General features: G+C 42.5%; 1 pseudogene; it reads left to right on the forward strand.

Annotated features, from left to right (window-relative positions):
* Nucleotides 1–5,411: 5,411 nt before the first annotated feature.
* On the forward strand, nt 5,412–7,847 carry LOC100733164 (ubiquitin carboxyl-terminal hydrolase 1-like; annotated as a pseudogene).
* Nucleotides 7,848–8,082: the final 235 nt, after the last annotated feature.

Raw genomic sequence — 8,082 nt, forward strand, 5'->3', positions numbered from 1 at the left:
TAAGAAGTAGGTAGAAGTTCGAATAATTCCCCAAATTGTCTATTTTGTTGTTTTAAAATATATGCAATTTGTTTTATTTGTATCACTAGTTTCTCTAGTTCATTGAAAAGAAAGTTTTGTGTTATTACTTTTTAAAAATCTTTTTTGACCTGGAGCAGTGGTCCATTCCTGCAACCCCAGTGCTCAGGAAGCACAGGCAGGAGGATCACTGTGAGTTCAAGACCAGCCTTGGTTATACAGTGAGCTCAAGGCCGGCCTGAATTACACAGTGAGACCCTGTCTCCTAAAAAGAGAATCTTTTAAATCTCTTAACAACTTTAACTTAACTTTAATCTCATAACTACTTTGAAGAAAATGATACATAGCCTGTATGTGTTAATCTCTTATTATGAATTTGATTTTTTCAAAAAAAAATGAGGTTGAGGTCAGCTAGTCATGGTGGCACACATGTAATCCCAGCTACCCAAAAGGCTGAGGCAAGAGGATGAAAAGTTTGAGGTAAGCATGGGCAATTTAGAGAGACCTTCTCTCAAAGTTTAAGCTTCTAAAGAAAGAGTGGAGTAGCTTAGTGTAAAGGTCCTGGGTTCAATTCCCAGTATAAATGAAGAAAAGCTTGGGTCGTATAACATTACATTCCAGTGCCATCTTTCCCGCTTCACATTTGCCTGGCCCTGGGCCAACTCCCTTCCCCGGTCTCCCCAGCTTCACAATCCTCACCTTTTAGATAAAACTCCAAATGACACATACCATGTGGGCATTGGCACCTTACCCTTGTAAGGATTAAACCAGCTTATGGATGTAAATCCCTCTGCCTAATGCATAGAACAAAACAAGCACTCTATAAATGGAGCTAATGTGAAATTTCTTCTCAGAAGAGCAGCAGGAGATACTGTGCTAATTGTCTCATGCTGCATAACAAATCACCCTAAAATTACATGGCTTACACAGCAACCTTAGGTTGGTTACATTCCTCACATGCTCTAGGTTGGAAAACTCAGGCGTGGCTCAGTTGGGCTTTCATGATGTTACAGCCAAGTATCAGGCAGGGCTGCAGTCTCATCTGATGTCTGGACCTGAACTAGAGGCCCCATTGGCGATGTGGCTCCTGTGTGGCTGATGAGGTGTGCTGGCTGATCATAGGAGGCCTCAGCTTTTTCAAAATGAGCCTCTCCACCTGGCTATTTGAGGGGCCCCAAGATATGCTGACCAACTTCCTATGGAATATGTAATCCCATGAGAACACTGTGGACACCTCACTACTCTTCACGTTTCTGCTTCAGAGTCATGTATCACCAGCTCTATGATATCCTGATGCATCCTGGGAAGAGACCACACAAGCTGCCAGTATGAGGTGACAAGGATCACTGGGGTTGGTTACCTTGGAGACTCTCCATCACCTGATGTTCAACATTGAAGCTGGGATTTGCCACATCTAGACTTTGACAAACATATTGCATTTTGACTTCCATGTGCTCATCTCTAGAATGAAGTACAGTCATCCCCTAGTATGCAGGGATTGGTTCCAGGACCTCCCAGAGATGCCAAAATCCAGAGATACTCAAGTTCCTTATACAAAATGGCACAGTATTTGCATAGAACCAATGTTGTCATCCCATGTCACAGCCACATGACTTATAGTGCCCAATCTGATCTAAATGCTATGCAACTCTTCTGTGCACAGATTCAATTTGCAAATGGAAACATTTGGCAAAACTTTGAATCTGCTTGTGAACTTTGCACTGGGTGATGAACACAACCATAAGCATCTTCCCAGCACAAACGTGAATGTGGCCGTGTTTCCTACTCTGACACGTGGTCATAGCTTCCTCTGGTCAAGATCTCAGACAGACCTGTGCACACTTGCTGTGAAGTGCTTTGTGTGCTTCTTAGCACATACAGTGCTGTACAGTATTATTCAATCCACATGGCTCCACAGAAAGTGCAGAGTGAGCACGGGGGTAAAAAGAAAGACCAGAGAGGTAACAAAGCTGACACAAATGTCAGAGCAATAATGAAGACAACAAGAAAGTGCACAGCAAGAATGGTAAGAAGAAGGCTTTGGAGAAAATAACCACTGCATTGAAGAAGGAAATTGCGGAAAAGCATTAGGGTACAAAATGTGAAGAGGACAGTCTTAACCATTTGGAAAAGTACAGATGCCATCAGAGGAGCTGATGTGACAAAAGGAGTAAGATCTTAACCAAGCAGAGGACGCAGTGCTGGAAGAGGTGGGAAACTTCTGCTGGTGTGGGCGAATGAAAAACAGCTGGCAGGTGATAGCATCAGTTCACTGATGATCTGTGAAAAACCCAGAAACCTGCAAAGTAATTTACTGCAAGAAAATCCTTCCACAAGTGCAACAATTGATGAATGTAAAGCCAGGAGAGTGGTTTGATAAACTGCAAGAGAAGGGCTATCCACAGTCCAATACGACATGGTGAGGCTTCCAGTTCAGACAAGGCCACTGCAGAAGCCTACAAGAAAGAATTTGCAGAAGTCATGAAGGCAGAAAGATGTGCCACTCAGCAGGTATTCAGCTGCGGCAAGACCGGGCTCTCCTAGAAGAATATGCTGAACATAACCTATGCAATATGTCAGGAAAAGGTACTGCGGGGGCACAAGTCCACGAGGAACAGAGTGACCCTTTTGTTATGTGCAAATACAAGCTCCAATCTGAAAATTAAGCCACTGCTGGTGCACCATTCCCAGACCGCTCATGCATTCAAAGGACAGAATGTGAAGGAGGCCAGACTGCCTCTCACACAGAGGGCCAAAGGGAAAGCTTGGGTCACACACAATTGTTCATGGAATGACTGCATGAAATGTTTGCACTCAGTGTAACAAATACTCATGTGGGCCAGGAGGAGAACCAAGAAGCCAGCCCCTTCCCCTGTGCCAGTGGCAATCGTGGGCTGGGAGGAGAAGCAAGATGTCAACCTCCTCTTGTGAGCCAGCTGGCACACAGGCTGGGAGACAAGAAGCTCTCCCCCACCCCACCCCCTGCCAAGCATCTGGCTGACTTGGAGGAACACAGGCTGAGATGATAGCTACTGAAGTAAAAAAACAAAACAAAACTTAATACTTGTATTGTTTGATTGACTTTGCAGGCCTGAGTATCTATTAGGAGAATAACAATATGCAATATAGCAACTATGGGGGATTTCCTTCTGTCTTGTTTTTGAAATTCAATATTGTTCTCACTCTTTTGGTTTGTTCCATTTTATTTGTTTTGTTTTATTCCACTTAAAAGAAAAGAAAAATTAAGCCTACTGAAAATTAGATTAAATACATTACATTACAGGTGCTAAGTTAAAAAAAAACAAAAAAACAAAACAAAAAAAAAACCTTTCTGACAACCAGTGACCTGAAAAGTGCCTTCTGCTGTTGGACAATGCTCCAGCTCACCCTCCAGCCCTGGTACATAATAGGGACGCTGAGCACAACTTTATAAAGGTCAAATTCCTGCCTCGCAACACGACACCACTTCTGCAGCCATGGGCCAGCAACTTTAAGAAGCTGTATGCAAAGAAATCCTCACTATGTGTTTTGATGTCACCAATGAGATGTTCTTGACTCTGAAAGAATTCTTGAAGAACATGCCAATGTCCACCACTGTATCAGCCTCTCTGACAAAGCATGGGAAGATGTCATGTCCTGGACCTTGCACTCAGCCCGGGCAGCCACAGCGTGTCACTGCACACGACTTTAAAGGGCTTGATGCACAGGAAGCAGAGGAGATCATGTCCATAGGCAAGAGCATGAGTCTGGACATCGACGGTGCAGACACAGAGGAGCTCGTTGAGGACCACGAGGAGGAGCTGAAGATGGGACTTGCTGGACTCCAGAGTGAGCAACAGAAGCTGCTTATTGAGGAGCGCTGCAACGAGGAAGAGGAAGGCAGCAATAATGCCATAGAACATACTACAGAAAAGTGGAATAAATGCCTGGATTTCTTTGAGAAGCACCACCGCAATGTAACTACAATAAACAGAATATAGAATCTGATTAACCATAACATGGCCTCTCATTTCCAGAGGGTTATGCAGTGCAGGAAAACACAAGTGACATTGGACATACTTTTTCATCAAATTCACCCCACAGCTAAGAAATAAAAAGAGAACTCTCTAATGTCCTTACAGAGGGCCTCTTCCTCCAAACAGTAACCTTCTCACCTTCCACCTTCCTGTCCTCCATGCCAGAAGTTGCCTCAAGCAAGGTTAGTGTCTCTCTCTTCATACTGTAATTACTGTACTTTGTTTTATATTTTGTGGTTAAAAATGCATATGGTTTAGAATGGATTATCATTTATATTGATCCTTATAGGGAAATTAGATTTGGTTCATGACCAACCCAGTTCACAAGTAGAATTGTGGGATGAATTAAGCTCAAGAACTGAAGTACCACTGTAAAAGCAGTTGGTAAACCATATTATTTAGGGACTACTAACAAGAGTACAGAGGCAACCATTATAGCCTTAGCCACCTGGTACACAGATGAGATAAGAGGCCATCAAGGAGGGGTGGGTACACCTGCACCTGTGAAATGCAGGAAGCCACAGCTCTGCCTGCCCAGTACTTCATTCCTGTGGGGCCAACACAGTGCTCAGAGCTCAGCAAATTCAAGATTTGCTTTTTGAAACTTCTTAGAATTTTGTTTTCTAATATTTTAATCCATAGCCAAATGAATCCACAGAAATGGAGCCCAAAGATGCAGAGAACATTGCTGAACATTGTTCAACTGTTGATTCTACCATCTGGGTCTTGGGATAGTCCAGGCAAGGGTGCAGCTTGACCCTCATAGCACCTTGGTAAATGTTGGATAGATGGACTGAAAAATTGGATGCTCCTGTCTCATGCCTCAGCCATGTGGGCAGGATGTGTGCTGTGGGCCCAGTCCTAGGGAGTATGAGTCACCCTGGTACTGTCTTGCAGGCTGGCAGAGGGGAGAAGTCCTCAAGTACTAGGAATGGAGCATGGGGCACTGATCTGGGAGATGAAGGGTCTCAATTGCTGATTATTTGCAGTCTTGTTGCTGGGACAAAATACCTGATGCCCAAAGAAAAGCAAGGAAAGGTTTATTTATCTTATAGTTTTGGGGGTTTCAGTCCATACTCAGCTGGCTCCAAGGCAGGGTGGTGTGGCTAAGGGGCAGCCATTTATGGCCACAGCAAGTGACAAGAGTCAAAGAGGGAAAAGCATACCTTCTTCCCACCTTTACATTGTATGTTGGCTCTACCCCTGGGTGGGTACAGCACTCAAACCACCAATCACAGGGCTAGACAACAAACCAATCACAAACTCTAGATTCAGTTGCTACCATGATTGCGTGAGGCTTGTGGGGGACACCCAGACACAAACCATAACAGTTTTCCTCTACAATTTCTTGTCAGTCCATTGGGATTTGACAAGAAAATGCCTGGTGTCTTACCTACAGAAAGTAACAAGATTTCAAGAGATAGTCTACCTGCAAAAAACAGACTTTTCTGCAAGTTTTTAAGAAAAAAGAAACCAAGAGATTCTTAGTTTTTATAGACTGTCGAGAAAATGGAGAAAAAGCTCCGGATGAGATATTGACCAGGTTGTTCAGTAGTACAGTCCTCCCTATAAACTGTGAGCAGAGAGAAACTACTGCCATTTGTGGGATTGAGTCATCGTGGCAATACTTGTTATCCTAATAGGGTACTTGCCCTGGTTTTAAATCTGGAGTGAAGCGCTTATTTAATATTATTTCAAAGAAGAGAAAAGCCCTAAAGGATGAAGCCCATTAAAAGACAAGGAAAATTGCAAAGAAGATTCTTTGGCAAGTTATGAGCTTAAGTGCAGTTTATAGTCCTTATCACTTCAGGTGATCAGTTTCAGGCTAGTGTCCAGAGAATTAAATCCAGAGAACTGCACCGATGAACTTGCTACTCAGCCCAGATAACTGCTTCCCATACTCAGGGAACTCCACCCTGTGCAGTGTGTTTTGGGAAACATTCAGGAAACATGTTACCTCCTTTAAAAAGGAGTAAAAAATGTGGCAAAATAACCCACAAAACCTCATAAGAAAAAGCAAGTAAGTGGAATTAAAAGCATAGAGCTCTACCATTTGAAGAATTCTGAGGAATATAAAGAAAAATCTGGCAGGGTGTGGTGGCACACACATGGAATCCCAGTACTCAGAAGGCTGAGGCAGGAGGATCACTGCAAGTTCAAGGCCAAGCTGGGCTACATAGTAAGTTCAAAGCTAGCCTGGATCACATAGTGAGACCCTGTCTCAACACACACACACACACACACACACACACACACACACACACGCACACGCACACACACACACACAAGGAAACCTCCAAAAGTCAATGAGTCTACAAAAAGTGACACTGATTTTGGTAACATAAAGTCAAGTCAAAGTTTCCAAGGAACTCCAGTCATTGGAAGGGAAACAAAGACAAACTAGATCAAAAAGAAAAGCTACTGGTGACACATTGGAGAGCTCAAATAATTCCCAGTTGTTTCTGAAAATGAGCACTAGACCCTCATGAAAGAGATCAAGAGTTAAAATAAACTGGCTAAAGACTGAATGAAGCAAGCCAGCATTCTTTCTACCTTCCAAGGTCTGGAAAACTAACAACAAACCAAGGATCCAGAAGACAGTCCAAATAAAGTGAGTATGATCTTCAAGAGGACTTTGGAAAGTACAAGAGTGATGATAAAACTAACGGTTTTGAACTTGAATCTCCATAAAATATTAAACCTGTAGACATTAATAAAGCTTACGCCCATAAACAAAGGTGCAGACCAAATTGGTTGTGAGCTAGTAAAAACATTTCAAGGTCAGCTGGTATTAACGACTCGTTGCTTGGAACATGAAAGTTCCACAGAAAGAAGAAAAGATTTTGCAGACATTAGCCTGCCAGGACAAGAAGCTGTGCTTTCCAAAGTAGAGGAGAGTTCAGAGCAAAAATTGAGATTGGGCAATTACACAGTTTGCTTCATGGGGAGGATTGTAGGAGAAGATAAATATTTATGTGAAAATTGCCATCATTACACTAAAGCTGAACATAATCTACTGCTGCACGAAATGCCTGAAGTGTAACTATTCACTCTAAGTGCTTTGCTGCTAGTGGCTTGGATTTGATTGTTACGGTGGTGAATTTGCCAAGGTCAACATCCCAGTATTGACACATCTTAAATTGTCCCTAGAAGACTGGAACACAAGGCCAACTAATGACAACTCTGGATTATTTGCAGTTAGAATGCACAGTGGTATGACAATTAGCAGTGGACAGTATACAACCTCTGTTAAAGTCACTGACCTCAACAGCTTAGAACTACAGAGAATTTTGTGGCTCACTAGATATGTAAGGCACAGAAGCCAGAGCCGCTGAATGAGGAGAAAGCATGAGGTGTAATTGGACATTGCAATGGAGAAGTGTGAGTGAGAATTTGCTGAAATACACAGCCAAGTAAGGTTTGGAACAAAAAATACAGAGAGCGAGAGGGAGAAACTATTGGACTTCTTAGCGAACAAAGCAGAAAAATGGATTATGACCTCTGCAACAAGCATCTAATCCTGATAAAGCTGCCAGGTAGATTTGCTCAAAGCAGAAGTCCTGAGACTAATGGTATGAATGAGACCCATAAAGTGGGTAAAAACAAGGAATCCAGTAACCAAACAGGCATTTGCATGAGTGGCCTGGAGAACAGAATCTCCCGTGTAGTGCAGAGTTTAAAGGAGTGTCAGGTGATGTGGTTGCTTTTTTGATGACCATGAAATGAAAGTTACCAAAGAGGACTTTTAGAATTCTTTCTCCTTCTACGTCTCCTACATCTACTCCTTATTTGTTATTTTATAAGAAATTATAGGGTAGGTTATTTTCCTTGTGTTTCCAGGTTAAACAGCCCTGGCCGACACTGGTAAAGTTGTTATAGCAAAGAGTCTTTTAGCTTACATTTTGAAGTTACTGGATACTGTCTCTCTAGGTTTTTATATAATAGTGAGATTTGAAATACTGAAAAACCATCTTAAGTTTTAGGCTTCACTTTTCTTCGTAGAGACAAATGATGTGTTAGCTCCTGGGAACAAACTTGTATATGTTCT

This window comes from Cavia porcellus, unplaced genomic scaffold (genome assembly GCF_034190915.1).
Source record: "Cavia porcellus strain 051 isolate PalLab524CR breed Dunkin Hartley unplaced genomic scaffold, mCavPor4.1 scaffold_21, whole genome shotgun sequence".
Lineage (NCBI taxonomy): Eukaryota > Metazoa > Chordata > Mammalia > Rodentia > Caviidae > Cavia > Cavia porcellus.